The sequence below is a fragment of the Ictidomys tridecemlineatus genome, chromosome 12 (genome assembly GCF_052094955.1).
Source record: "Ictidomys tridecemlineatus isolate mIctTri1 chromosome 12, mIctTri1.hap1, whole genome shotgun sequence".
Lineage (NCBI taxonomy): Eukaryota > Metazoa > Chordata > Mammalia > Rodentia > Sciuridae > Ictidomys > Ictidomys tridecemlineatus.
This window is the reverse complement of record NC_135488.1, coordinates 16,520,752-16,534,630: the sequence shown is the minus strand read 5'-3', so window position 1 is coordinate 16,534,630 and position 13,879 is coordinate 16,520,752.

Here is a 13,879-nt window from a genome sequence, read left to right as displayed (position 1 = left end):
TTTATAATAACTTTTAATGGCATTATAATTTTTTTCCCTGTGCACTCCATAACTGCGTCGTTTCGATGCACAGTGCAGGGAGATGAAATTTGTAAGGGAAGAACATTACCCAGGCAAGCTCAGGGGGCAGTGGTGGGGGAGCCAGTGGAATAATGCAATGGCCCCACGCGGGCAGATGCAAGCTATCCTTTTCATGCACTACAGAGACACACAAACTCCAAAATGACCCTTTGAAATTAAAGCTGACCCAGGGTCTAGAATCTATTGATAAATCTAGGAAATGTGGTATAAGCAACCCAGGAAGAAAGCAGGTGTAGGAGATACACCCCACCACTTCTAGGGCACTTCTCATTTTTCAACTGAGAGAAGCCCATCTGAGGATCCTGAACTAGTTTTCTGGAGCAAAACAGCTCATCCCTAGGGTGGGTCTGTGGCCTAGGTTTCCTATGGTGGCTCAATTCCCCACTGGTTCCAAGAGAGCACAAGGGGGCATAGTTGGTGTCTCAAACTGAAAAGACTTGTAAAATACTGAGAAGTTTGCAACTAAGAAAGGGATGGTGGAAGAAAAAGGAGGAACTCAATAACAGAAGCAGATAGAAAAGTAGGGAGACACAGAGCGACATAACGTGAGTTTTTATAATTCCAATAATAAAGTCCACATCAAGCTCTGATTTAAAATAGGAAAGAAAAACCTCTCCAGAAAAGCCACCAGAGGCAAAGGAGAAGAATTCCTTGCATTGCAAAACCCCCTCTTCAACTTGTTTTTCCAGGGGCCTTCCAGTCTCTGCTTGAATACTTCCAAGGACAAGAGACTCACTACCAATTGGAGCATTTCATGAAATAATTTGTAAAGTCACTGAACAATGGTATTAAGCACAGAGCCAGGCATTGTACTAGCACTTGAGCTAGGGTTAGGGTTAGGATTAGGGTCAGAGCAAGGAGGTCAGTTATCCAAGATCACATAACTATTCATTGAGCTAAAACCATCCATCTGCCCTCCTATCACATACTCCTTCCATGAACCCAGGCTGCGTTCTCTGGGGATCAAGCTATTCAAGGACCATGGTATTGTTGAAATGTTTCTGAAAGCTTTTTTCAATAATTACATGCATTATTCTGTTTTCTGATTAGAAAAGCAACCTAGGTTCAGTACAGACAATTAAATCTCCAAAATGTACAAAGCATTACCTATGTGGCATTCTTACCAAAAATATTTAACATGAATTTAGTAAGGACTACAAAATCTGAAAACTATTCAAAGTGGGCTGGTCTGAACACTCCCAAGACAAAAAAAGGAAAATAAAGGGGGGGGCTATTTTTTGGGGTTAAAGAATTCTAGAGAAATGCCAATACAGGAAACACACAAAACTCAGAACTTGGATTGAAATTAAAAGGTTACAACAGACATTTGGGGGACTATTGGGGAACAAGAATACAGACTGTTAGGTGATGTTATTAAGTCAGTATTAAAGTCAGGGTTGTGATATTGTTATTGAGGCTTTGTAGGGATATGAACTTGCTCTCATGATCTACAAGCCAAAATGTTCAGGGGTAAAATGTCAGGTCTACAAATGACTTCCAAATGATACAGCCAAGACAGATAAGGACAATACACTGAAGAATGTTAACAACTATGAATCCAGGTGAAGGGTTCCTAGGGGTTTATCGTCATCTCAAATTTTTATAGCTTAGAATTGTTTCAAAATAAGAAGTTACGGGGGAAATATCCAAATTTAATGCTAGCTATCTCTGAATACTGGGATGTTTTTACAGTTCTATTTTATCTCTTTGTATATTCTCCAAATATTTCTGTAATGAGAGAAAGTCTTTCTTTTATATTGGATTTTTTTAAAGTGTGTCTGTTGGTGCAATTTCTTCCAACTATGAGCAGAACAGCAGCACAAGTCTCCAGAAAGAGGTACAGACCATCAGCTGATCCAGGTTCCGACACTTTGAATTTACAAAAATCAAGCCTCCCTGCCAGGTTCTGGTGAGGCTCAGAATGAGAAAACAAATGAAGTTATTCTTTTCAGGCTATTGCACCAACTTTCCCTAGTAATAGAGCTATTCATTTCTTGAACATTTTACTCCACAAAATTACACAAGGCCCTGAATTCAGTCCCCAGCATCCAAAACACATACACATGCAAAACACATATTTAATACACACAAAAAAATATTTTCAACTCATTTTTTCTCTCTCATTTCTTTGAGAATTTCTTTTCCCTAGAACTTTGGGCCAGAATTGAGTTCAGATAAGCAGATCCTACTACAGCTGTCTCTACTTTCTCAGAGGTTAAACAGCAGAGTAAGCCAAGAATTCATCAGACAGCCAATTTTTAGAGTGGAGGTGATGAAGCCTCAGGTCCTGTGATTCAGGGCTGGTCCTAAAGGCGCCCGTTGCCTGGCCAGGCTACAGTATTGGCTATAAAAACAGCACACTGGGCCTCTCTGCAGAAAAACTCACCTGGACATTCCTCTTCAGTCTGGAATCCATTAAGGAGTGGGCTTTTTTAACAAACTGCCAGGACCCTCCTCTTCCTTTTCACCGAGGTCATCTGGTCTGTCAACCTGGGGAACCAGGCCACAGGTCTCAACCAGGCCTTTCCTTTTCTGTATTAAATTTGTGTGTATTTGCTCTTTTTTTATTTTTTTCTTTCCATATTTCTTATCACCTATCTCTCCTGTTCCCCTTCTTCTATTCTACTGGTCTTCCTTCTTTTTTTTTTTTTTAGTTTTATTGATTTTATTTTTTAAATACATGAAAGCGGAATGCATTATAATTCTTACTACACATATAGAGTACAATTTTTCATATCTTTGTATAAAAAGAGTTGTTCATGCCAACTCATGTCTTTATACATGTACTTTTTCTGCATTACAATTCTTATTACACTTATATACCACAATTTTTCATATCTCTGTTTATATATAAAGTATGTTGACACCCAATTTAAGTCTTCATACATGTACTTTGGATAATGATGTCCACCACATTCCACCATCCTTGCTAATCCCCTGCCCCCTCCCTTTCTCTCCCACCCCTCTGCCCTATCCAGAATTCATCTAATCCTCCCTCTCCCTACACCACTATTAGTCAGCCTCCTTAAATCAGAAAAAAAACAAAAAAACATTTGGCATTTTTTTGGACGGGATTGGCTAACTTCACTTAGCATTATCTTCTCCAGCGCCATCCATTTACCTGCAAATGCCATGATTTTATTCTCTTTTAATGCTGAGTAAATTCCATTGTGTATAGATGCCACATTTTTTTATCCATTTATCCACTGAAGGGAATCTAGGTTGGCTCCACAGTTTAGCTATTGTGAATTGTGCTGCTATAAACATTGATGTGGCTGTGTTCCTATAGCATGCTGTTTTTAAGTCCTAATCTCTAGGATACACAAAGAACTCAAAAAGCTAAGCACCAGAAAAAACAAATAACCCAATCAACAAATGGGCCAAGGACCTGAACAGACACTTCTCAGAAGAGGATATACAATCAATCAACAAATATATGAAAAAATGTTCATCATCTCTAGCAATCAGAAAAATGTAAATCAAAACTACTCTAAGATATCATCACACTCCAGTCAGAATGGCAGCTATTTTGAAGACAAACAACAATAAGTATTGTCGAGGATGTGGGGAAAAAAAGATTCACTCATACATTCCCGGAGGGACTGCAAATTGGTACAGCCAATACAGAAAACAGTATGGAGATTCCTTGGAAACCTGGGAATGAAACCACCATTTGACCCAGCTATCCTCCTTCCTTCTATGTATTTCTATTTTTTAAATATTTGTTTTACAGATATACATAAAGCTGAAATTCACTCTCACCCAGACTCTACAGGAGTAGAATTATTATCAATTCATTTTTCAGAGAATTCGAATAAAAGAAAATTTGAATAAATCACAGCAAATAAACTTAGTGACCTTCTAGTTTAACTCCTTCCTTTTACTGACAGTGGAGTAAAACTAAGGCCCAGAGCAAGGAAGTCAGTGAATTGTGACTAGCAGAATTAGCAGAATTGGGAGATGGTGTGTGTCTTCAGACTTTGTCGGCCTGTTTTGTCACATTCTGCGTTTGTGATCCCAGAAGGCAAACCTTATATCAATCCACATCGGTTACACGTCGTCATTGTCCTCACATCTTCTCCAACCTCCTAGATATGCCTCTTTCCTGCAGGGGGCAGTGTATGTAGATTTCTGTCACTCCAATGCCTGCCTGGTGTTCTATATGCCTCTGTGGAGATCTTCTTAGAAGGTCAGATTCATCCTTTTTTTTTTTTTAAATTTTATTTTATTTTATTTTATTTTATTTTTTTATTGGTTGTTCACAACATTACAAAGCTCTTGACATATCATTTTTCATACATTAGATTGAAGTGGGTTATGAACTCCCAATTTTTACCCCAAATGCAGATTGCAGAATCACCTTTTGGTGAAGAATCCCATGCCTGTGAGAAATTCTCCTTTCTCCAGTGTCACATGTCACCATCACTGATAGTGGTTTCCTTCATTCTTAAAGACTCTTCTTTCTCAACCTCATTTACCAACCATCCCCTCCAGGAAGCCATCATTGATCTACCCAAAAGGGAGAATGTGGTAGAATGAGGAGGAGAACATGACCCCAAATTGGAAAAGACCATTCAAAAGAGAGAAGTCCTCCTATGATCAGAGTCCACCACAATCAGCCTCCTCTGCTCCTCCACAGGCCTCAGACCTGAGCAGAACTAACCTTCCCCGTAGCTTCTGACAGATGATGCTTTTTTTTAAGGCTGAGAACCTTGGTGTCTGGGACCTCCAGGTGTTCCCTGAAGACTTTGGTTCATAATGGGCCAACATCTTCGATTTCGTCTGAAGCACTTACTTCTCTTAACCTAATTATGCACCAAGGGGAAAATTCAATGTATTTGATCAAGTCTGGCCAGTATTTTCTCTGTCTAACCCCATTAGTCTCATTCACGTGAAGGATTCCTAAAGCAATTAAAGTAACTGCTAACCCCTGAGGGCCCAGGCATGTATATCCTTCCCCACTCTTCCCAGAGCCTGGTGATGCCCTGTGAATGTCACAGGCAGGGCTATGCAGTGAGCCTCTAATAGAGCCAAGGTGCCCTTTGGTGCCAACAAATTAGGATGTGACCTCACTTCAATCAGCAGAGTTCAGAGACGAGGATAACTCAGCAGAGAATGTGGAGGGAGGGGTGCTATGCTCCTGTGAGTTTCTTCTTCACGATTCTCTCTTCCAGATGTTTATGTCACATACTTTAGGTAGCCACCTAGAACTCCAAGGAACCACAAAATGCCTTCAAAGTCATTAGTCCATCTTGGAAGACCTCGGTACCCCATTAGCAATGTCATAGCACACTGGAAGAGCTGCTGGATCCAAGCACGCTGAGGCTTAACCTCATTAAAATGTTTCCACGATACAGGGTCAAACTTATGTTGCCACCGGACTCCCTTCCTCTCACCAATCGCTGAGAAAACATTTTCTTTCTAATTAATTTCATGTAGATGAAACCTGCACAAATGTCAGTGCAACAAATTAAGACTTACTGATTATTGGCTTTTTTAAAAATAGTTAATGGTTCTGTCCAAAGATGGAATATTTTAGGGACATCAGCAAGACATTCTGGCTTAGGTTGATTTGGGTTTTTTGAACAATGAAAATCATGTTGTAAGCAACTTCCATAGAATCGTGGCCCATCTTTCTTCTGAAACTGATTTTTTTTTTAATGGTCACAAAACATAAATAGCTAGAAAACTGCAACTTAGAATTTAATAGAAAAACAAGTGAACTTTGACATTTATATTTCACATATAAAAAGCTCTGGAGCTTGGCCCCCCTTTGTGTTCTCTTTCTTCTTCTCCCTTCAAAATGTTAATAGAATATCAAATTTGTCCATCATGATTGTTGACAACAGAAAGGTAAACAATAAGAAAAAGCAAGTTCCTTATCAGAAACTTTGTTGTTGGAAAAGGGTGAAATTCTTGACCTAACACAGTGGACTTTACTAAGTCCTACTGTGCACTAGGATAAAGTCACAGGAAGCCAGACTCTGGTCTCCAAAGGCTGCCATCTAGTTCAGAATACCTACCTTCACATTTTTGACTCTACACAGGGTAGAACCCACATTCACTCCTCATCTGGTTTATAAACCTTCTATAAAGTAGCTTGGGATCCTGTTACTGATGGAAAAATCAAAGACCAACAGAAATGAATTACATCAGAGATAACATTTCAGAAAAAACTATAATATTTAAGCTAGACTTTTTTGTAACATGTATCCAACTCATCAAAAACTTTTATTTTACCAATTAAGTGTGTCCAAAGGCTACCAGTGACATTTCCTAAAGGAAAGTAAATCAGGCTCATAATCTACACAGGTAAATTGCTTCAGGAAAATATTTATAACAAGCCTTTTGTTTTCTTTTATTCTATTAAATCAATTTGACAGGGAATATCTAAATAACATTCCTTTCTATACTCATTCTGAAAGTGTACATATTCAGTCTTCATCTCTCAGAGCAGAGCCAGGAAATGGATCCTAGAGATCATCTAGTCCAACATGTCATTTTATAGCAAATAACTGAAGTCAAGGGAAGTTGTCACTTATTAGAGGAAACATAATGTGATTTTCCATGTCTCTATTCAATATATTTATTAACTATCATGTCCAGTACTGCATTTCAATAAAGTAAGCATGGATATTTTGGGAAAGATGCCCAGCTAGGTGATATCAATAAACAGAGAACCAACACAGAAGAAATCTGGAAGAACTCACCATACTTAGCCTAGACCTGAGAAGCCCAGAGGATATGAGATCCCTAAGTAGACGTGCTCTGGAACAGAGGTGCTAGCTGGACTATATACCGCAGTTATAGCAAATCATGGGACATGTTATCTCTTGAGCCAAATGAAAGAACAAGACCCTTCACAGAGCAGCACCTCATGAAGGTCTTTCCTCTTAAAGAAGAGCTTAGAAATGAAGACATGGGAACAAAGGTAAAGAACACAAGGACTGTAACGCTGCTGCAGAGGATTGGACCAGTTGATCCTTGAAGTCTCAGGCAGCTCCAGAGGACTTTGTATGATTTATTTTTATGTTTGTATTTATGTTCTGTCAACAACCCCCATAAGCTTTGGGATTGCTTTAATGAACAAATGATAAGTTTAAAAATGATAATGGTGCCATCAGGAGCAGAAACCAGTGCTGGTTTATAGCTATGTCTTAATCTGTGCTGCAGAGTTGGACACAAAGGGCAAGTTCTCTCATTCTGATTTGTCATGGCCAGTGAATGTGGGAGCCCTTCACCTCGGGTGAGGCTGGCTTCATTAGTCACATTGGGTCAGACAGTCAAATCTCTTACATTCTTATTTGCCTCCTTTTAGAAATTTGCATCATACAAATTATGGGTCTCTTGGGCAAGCATATTGTAGGTGCAGCAAGAAAATTATTGGCACAGGATGTGAACCCATGCCAAATATCTTGAAATAATCCCAGTTATGTCTCTAAATTTTTAAGAACAAAATTAGATTAAAACTCATCCGCAGGAAATGAACACTAACAAGACAATGAGTTAACAGGAACAAAAATTCACTTAATTTTCAAAGGGTGATTTCAGCTGTGATGCTAAACTCAATTATGCTAACAACACTGACTAGTCACAATGAACCCCATTTGTCAGAAAAGTTATTTGTTATCAATTCCCTTCCCTGAACCAATAATTTCATTATTGCACCTACTATGCTCTTACTGAAAAGACACGCAGTTTTTGTGATATAGAAACTCTTTTGGGGGGTGGGGCACACTCCCAGCCCTATTTTGTATTTTATTTAGAGGCAGGGTCCCTCTGAGTTGCTTAGCAACTCGCTTTTGTGGAGGCTGGCTTTAAACTCGCAATCTTTCTGCCTCAGCCTCCCGAGGTGCTAGGATTACAGGTGTGTGCCACCATGCCTGGCCAGAAACTCTTTGGAAGGTGGCAAATAAGACACTTGGCAGTGCTGACTCAACATATCTAATCAGTAGTGCTGGCAAGATATGGTACCTAAAAATGATAATGGAAAATTTCTGTTTTGAGTGTCCTCCAAATTGTTCCTGGTTAAGTCATAAAATCAAAAAGGGGGAAACTCACTATTTAAACCCACAATTGTGACTTTGGTTTGAAAAAGAGGAAAAAACTAATTTAAACTCTTGTAAGAAATCTTCAGATTAAGTATGAGTGCAACTTCATAAGTCTTCTCAAGGTGATACTCTGATATCTTGTAAATTTAAAGCTTTTATATGCAAATGGTTACCTTTTGCCCACAGTATAAATTAATCTGGATATTTGTGCTAAATTGAACCATTATTCTTATTGCAAGCAAGTCAAAGAAGTAGATGGCATGTTTTGCAAGGTCTTTTCATCTTCCTTATAGTCTGCTGAAGGAGGAGAGCTAGACAAAAGGCTGATATCAAATAATATATGCAGGTAGTAGTTAAGAATCAGACACACACAGAGAAGTCAGAATGTGGTGGAGGCTGAGGAAAACTTACAACAAAGTTTCACCATGTCAATAATCCAATTAATTTTTAAACCAAAATTAATTGGATTATTGGAGTTCAAATATGGTTTTGTTCTGTGGCTCAAATAATCACTAAGATCTCTCCCTCTCCCTTCCTCACCCCTCCCTCTTGGCTCTGTACCTGGGTTCCATTTCAGAATGTTTTTTCTCTCTATGATGGCAAAATGATAACAACTTCATACATTCTAGTCAAGTAGGAAAAAAAATCAGCAGACCTATAAGGGTTCACTGAGTCCCCTGGGCTCTGATTGGGTCATGTGCCCATCCCTGAACCAATCACTGTGGCCAGGGAAAGGCAATGCATTAATTGGCTGAGGCTACACCAAGGGTCCCCTTGAACCCAGAGAGAAGATACGGCTGAGAGCAGGGAATGGGAAAGCTTCCCAAGGAAAAATCCAGGTGTTGTTATCAGGAGAGGGACACATGTATAGTAGGCTGCAAAACAAAATAAACAAATAAATAAAATAAAATTTTAAAAAGTACACCCCCATCATATCAAGTCTTATCTACCAGATTCTAAGTTCAGTGGGGACCAAGATCATGTCCTGTATTTCTTTGGGTCATCCACAATACCTAGCTTACAAATAACAGGTATTTAATCAGCATACATGGGTTGATTCATTGATAAATTCAGTAAATATGGGAAGTCTAACATTAGAACTCACTCTGGATTTTACTCAAACCCTTTCTGCTAACTGAAAAATAGCCATACTCCATTCCAGATAGCTGGAATTTCCAATATTGTCTTCTTTCATAAAACTGCTTTATTTTCAATAGAGGAACTATGATGTGAGTCTGCATTAACAATAACAATCTTGAACAGGACCATTCTAGGATTGTGCATAATATCTCACACAAACGTCATGAAAATCCTGTGAGGAGAGGGTAATCATGATCCCTATTTTACTAAGAAGGAAAACGAGGCTCAAAAAAGTCCAATGACCTATCCAAGGTAACACACCTAATAAATGGCAAAGCTAGGATCTGAGCCCAGGTCAGTCCTCTCACTGTCTCTGCTTAGCCAAGTCAGATTGTTCTGTAAATCCCAGGGGTAGATGCCACCAGCTTCTAGAACATCCCGGCTGGAAGCAGCCAACACTGCTACACTTCTTGGTACATCTCCCACACCCCTTATTTTGTTCTGATGTGGATAGCTGTTTACAAAATTGTCTCTCCCATTTGATTCTGATATTATCCATCGTGCCCTCAAGAACAGGAGACAGCAGAAGCCAGAAAGGTAGCAGCATGATTTAGGGGAAAAAATAGGAAGATGGACAGGAGCAACAGGAGGGTGCTTTTGGACCACTAGCTGCCCTAGCTCCTAGGCCTCCTGCTGCCCTTCTGCAGAGGCAGAGGCAGGCTCTGAGCTCAAACTGGTCTTCCCAGATCAGAATTCCAAAATGGGGCTTTCATCCTGCATTCCCCAAGTCAAACTTTTCAGTAAAACTATATTCATAAAAAGCCTGGCTCAACTTTGTCAATTTGATCTTTATAATATTTCATTAATGTTTGTTTACCTTGACTACTGAGTGCTTTGGCAGGGCCTCATATCTTGCACACGATGCAGATGTCCCCTTTCCTTCACCCTGGTGGTGACCCTGTTCGGGCGTTCTGTGCTACCTCTAGAGCAAAGCCTGAATCAACTCACATGAAATGACCTTCTTCCATTTGCTCTTCCAACTTGGTCTTCTGTCTCTTCTCCAACAATCTGTCCCTTTCCCTTTCCTCTCTCTGTTCAATTTGTCCCCCGACCCCGCAAGATTTAATATACTCCTTCCTTTAAAGGCCTAATCTATGACTGGCTCCTTTTTCTTGAATCAGATCCCACATTGCCTCCCCATTGGCCCAGGACCTGCAGGCCTGCCCGGGATCACCCACTATACTGGACACTCCTTGACAGCAGGGGCTGCCTTAAAGCCATTGTTTCTTCACCCTCTCTGCCACTCCTTACTCCAATGTCTCCCAGTAAGCTACTGAGTTAATGCTCAGTAAATCAATTCCTGTGTTGGATACTTTGGCAAACTCCAGTTTATTCCCACCTGACAGCCAACTTTTTCTTTAACGCATGATAAATAGAGGCAGCAGCCTGGGAAGTGAGCCAGGAAGTCCTCTCCCTGGATTTCATGTGAAAACTTCAGAGAAGACAAGAAGATGAGCTTGGGAGGTGGCAGAACCAGAGGGACATCCTGGAGCTCAGGGGCCCGCAGGGAGTGGCAGTTCTAGGACTTGAACTTATTCTGATTTTGCCTTTCATATGACCTTGAGTCCTAGAGACTACTCACCCCCACCCGGAGCCCAAAACTGTTCTGATTTCAGCTCAGTATAGAAAAAAAAATAAAATATTTTTATAGGAAGTCTTAGCTTTTTCAGAATGGAAAACAATTTTCTTAAAACATAGTAGATATTAGGACCTAAAAAGAATCATCCAAGTATTAATGGTTAAAGAGGTTTACTTTAAAATGTGGGACCAAAACTGGAAATGGATACCTTTGTGGGGAAATATTGATTGCCAAATTTAGTTTCATTTAGTCATCCATTCAATGAATATTTATTCTCTTTACTGTGGGCTAAGAGTGATGGCCAAGATAGGTGTCGTTTCTAGCCTTGTGGAAATTTTACCACATATATTTTAAGTCACTTCTGAGAACTCTTACAAATTATACTAAATCAACCAATAATTAGATAGTAGAATAAATTATACATAACTTTCCTGGGTTCATATATGAATGCACAACCCGTGTAACTCCACCTCATACACAACCACAAGAATGGGAAGTTGTACTCCACATGTCAAAATACATTCTATTATGCATAAGAACAAATTTTAAAAGTTTAAAAAAATAACAATTATTGAGCTTATAATTGGTGCCTGGTCTAGATTCTTGAGATGTATTAGTGAACAAAATAGAGATCTCTGTCCTCAGGGAGTTTATAGTCTAGTTGAGCACAGTAGACGATAAGCATGATCAGTAAGTACTTTAAACCCTTTAGAAGAAGAAATAAGTGTGTTGGCTAAAAGAGAAAATAAAGCAAGATGGGAGTATGTATAGAGCTTTTGAGAAAAACTAAGGAAGCCAGAGTGGCTGGGGTGGAGACAGGGAGAGCAGGTGGACCCAAGGCCAGAGAAGTGATAGGGCAGATTGTGTAGCTGTGTGGTCACTGATAAGACCTTGGCCTTTACACCAAGTGGAAAAGAAGCTACCGATGGCTTTGAACAGAGGGATGATATGACGTGACTCTATTATAAACACATCCCTCTGCTTGCTGTTCTGAGAATAATAAACCAGGCAGAGGGGTGGAGCTGGGGTAGAGGAAGGAAGCTAGTTAGGGATCCCTTAGCTCAGGATCCCAGTGAGAGAAGGCAGTGGCTTGAACCAGCATGTGCTGATGCCAGGAAAGGGACAGATTTCTGTCACTAACCTGTAGTTATTAGGAAAGTGGCTTGTACTACCATACAATGGAAAGTTACAAACACCTTCATTTTGATGTCTTGTCTGTCTTCTTCTAGTTAAAATCTTTATTCCTAGTTGAACATTTTCTGGTAAACAGTAGGCACTCTATAATAGAGGTTTAGTTGAATTAAACCGCCATGACAGTAAAATACTATTGTTGGGAAGCTATTGCTGACCTTGAACTTATCAAATGGTAAGATATCTGGCTTCGTTGTATGAAAAAAAAAAGTTAAAATCTAAGGATATCATTTGTCTTTAAACTTATCAGAAATGTCATAATGCATTCTGTGAAAATGAAATAATTTTCTGCTTTTTAATTTATGAGAATTTAGATACTCTTTACCCAACTTCATTCCATTTGCTCCGTTCACACTTAGCTGGCCCCACCCTGATGCCACTGAATACTCACTGCTGAGTGTCCTGTTGTGCCAATATCTTTGGTATGTCCCCCAGCAGCCCACTGAAGAAAAGGGGACCCCCAGGGCAGCGCTGTTTACCATTTGATCTTTTCCCTCTCAGCAGGTATTATTTACTTGTGCTATTGTTCCCAACAGTAGTGCTCCACCCTGGTTGCTCATTAGAATCACCCAAAAAGCTTTTTTAAAAAAATGCTTCTGCCCTGTCTTATTCTCATATTTTATAGAAATTTTTTTAATTGTAGCTGGGCTATTTATTTATTTATTTATTTTTATGTGGTGCTGATGATCAAACCCAATGCCTCACACATGTTGGGCAAGTGCTCTACCACTGAGCCATAACCCAGCCCTTATCCTCAGAATTTTTTATCTTGTTAGTCTAGTGTTGAACACATGACAATAGTAGGTTTAAAAATCTGACCAAGTGATTCTCTTCTGCAGCCAACCTCTGCTTCATAGGATTCAATCAATTCAATCAATTTGTTTTAGTTGTATGCATTCCCAACTCCATTATTTTTGTTTCCAAAAGTGTGCCCCAAATCATCTATTTATAGTACTGGAGGAGCCTGCAAAAGGCATCTGTGATTTCAATGTTGTTGTGTGTATTCACATTCACGTTCCTCCAGGGAGCCCATGCCAACAACCTGGCATCTAAATATCTGCATATCTAAAGACCAGAGTTCTCCAAGACATAATATTGCTTTTTTACATGAAATTCAAGAGCAACTTCACCAGCTGCCCAAAGCCTTAGTAGAATAGATGCAGTATCCTCTTTTTTTTTTTGGTTTGACGGCAAATTGTTCCTACTTTTCCCTTCTTGGGTTGAAGGGTGATCTCTGGAGTTGGTTCCATTAGTGGAAGGAGTTTAGGATCACCAAGGAAAATCATCAGAAGCATCTTTAATTTCACCAAAGTAATAGGTAAACTGAGAAGTTGGTCACCAAAGGGACAGGTGTATTATGAAAATGAGATTTGCTCCTGATCTTGTCAACACAAAATAAAACCATATGCTGGCAAAGTGGTTTATAGAAGAGCATTGCTGGTTGGTTGATTTTTAAGAATCCCTCAAGGGTGAAAAAATTGAAAATAAATGCAAACAAGAGAAAATTGGGCTAATAGCTCTTCTGAATGCAGGTGGATAGCTAAGGAGCTGAAGTAAATCCTGGGGACAGCGGATCCCAAACACTGCAGTGTGCTGTGCTTGATAATAACACAAGATCACATTGGGTTTAATTCAGAGGAAGCCCTGGGTTCTCTGTGAAATATGGCTGGAAAGCAGCCATTTTCTCCCAGACACAGAACTCTCTCATCTTTCTTCAAAAAATGGCTGATTTTGAACATCTTCCTACAAGGAAGGAGGAATCATTGGTTTGCTTTCATTGTAAACTGTGTTTGCAAGCAATATATTTTTACTATGTCCTTCCTAACATTGAACAAGC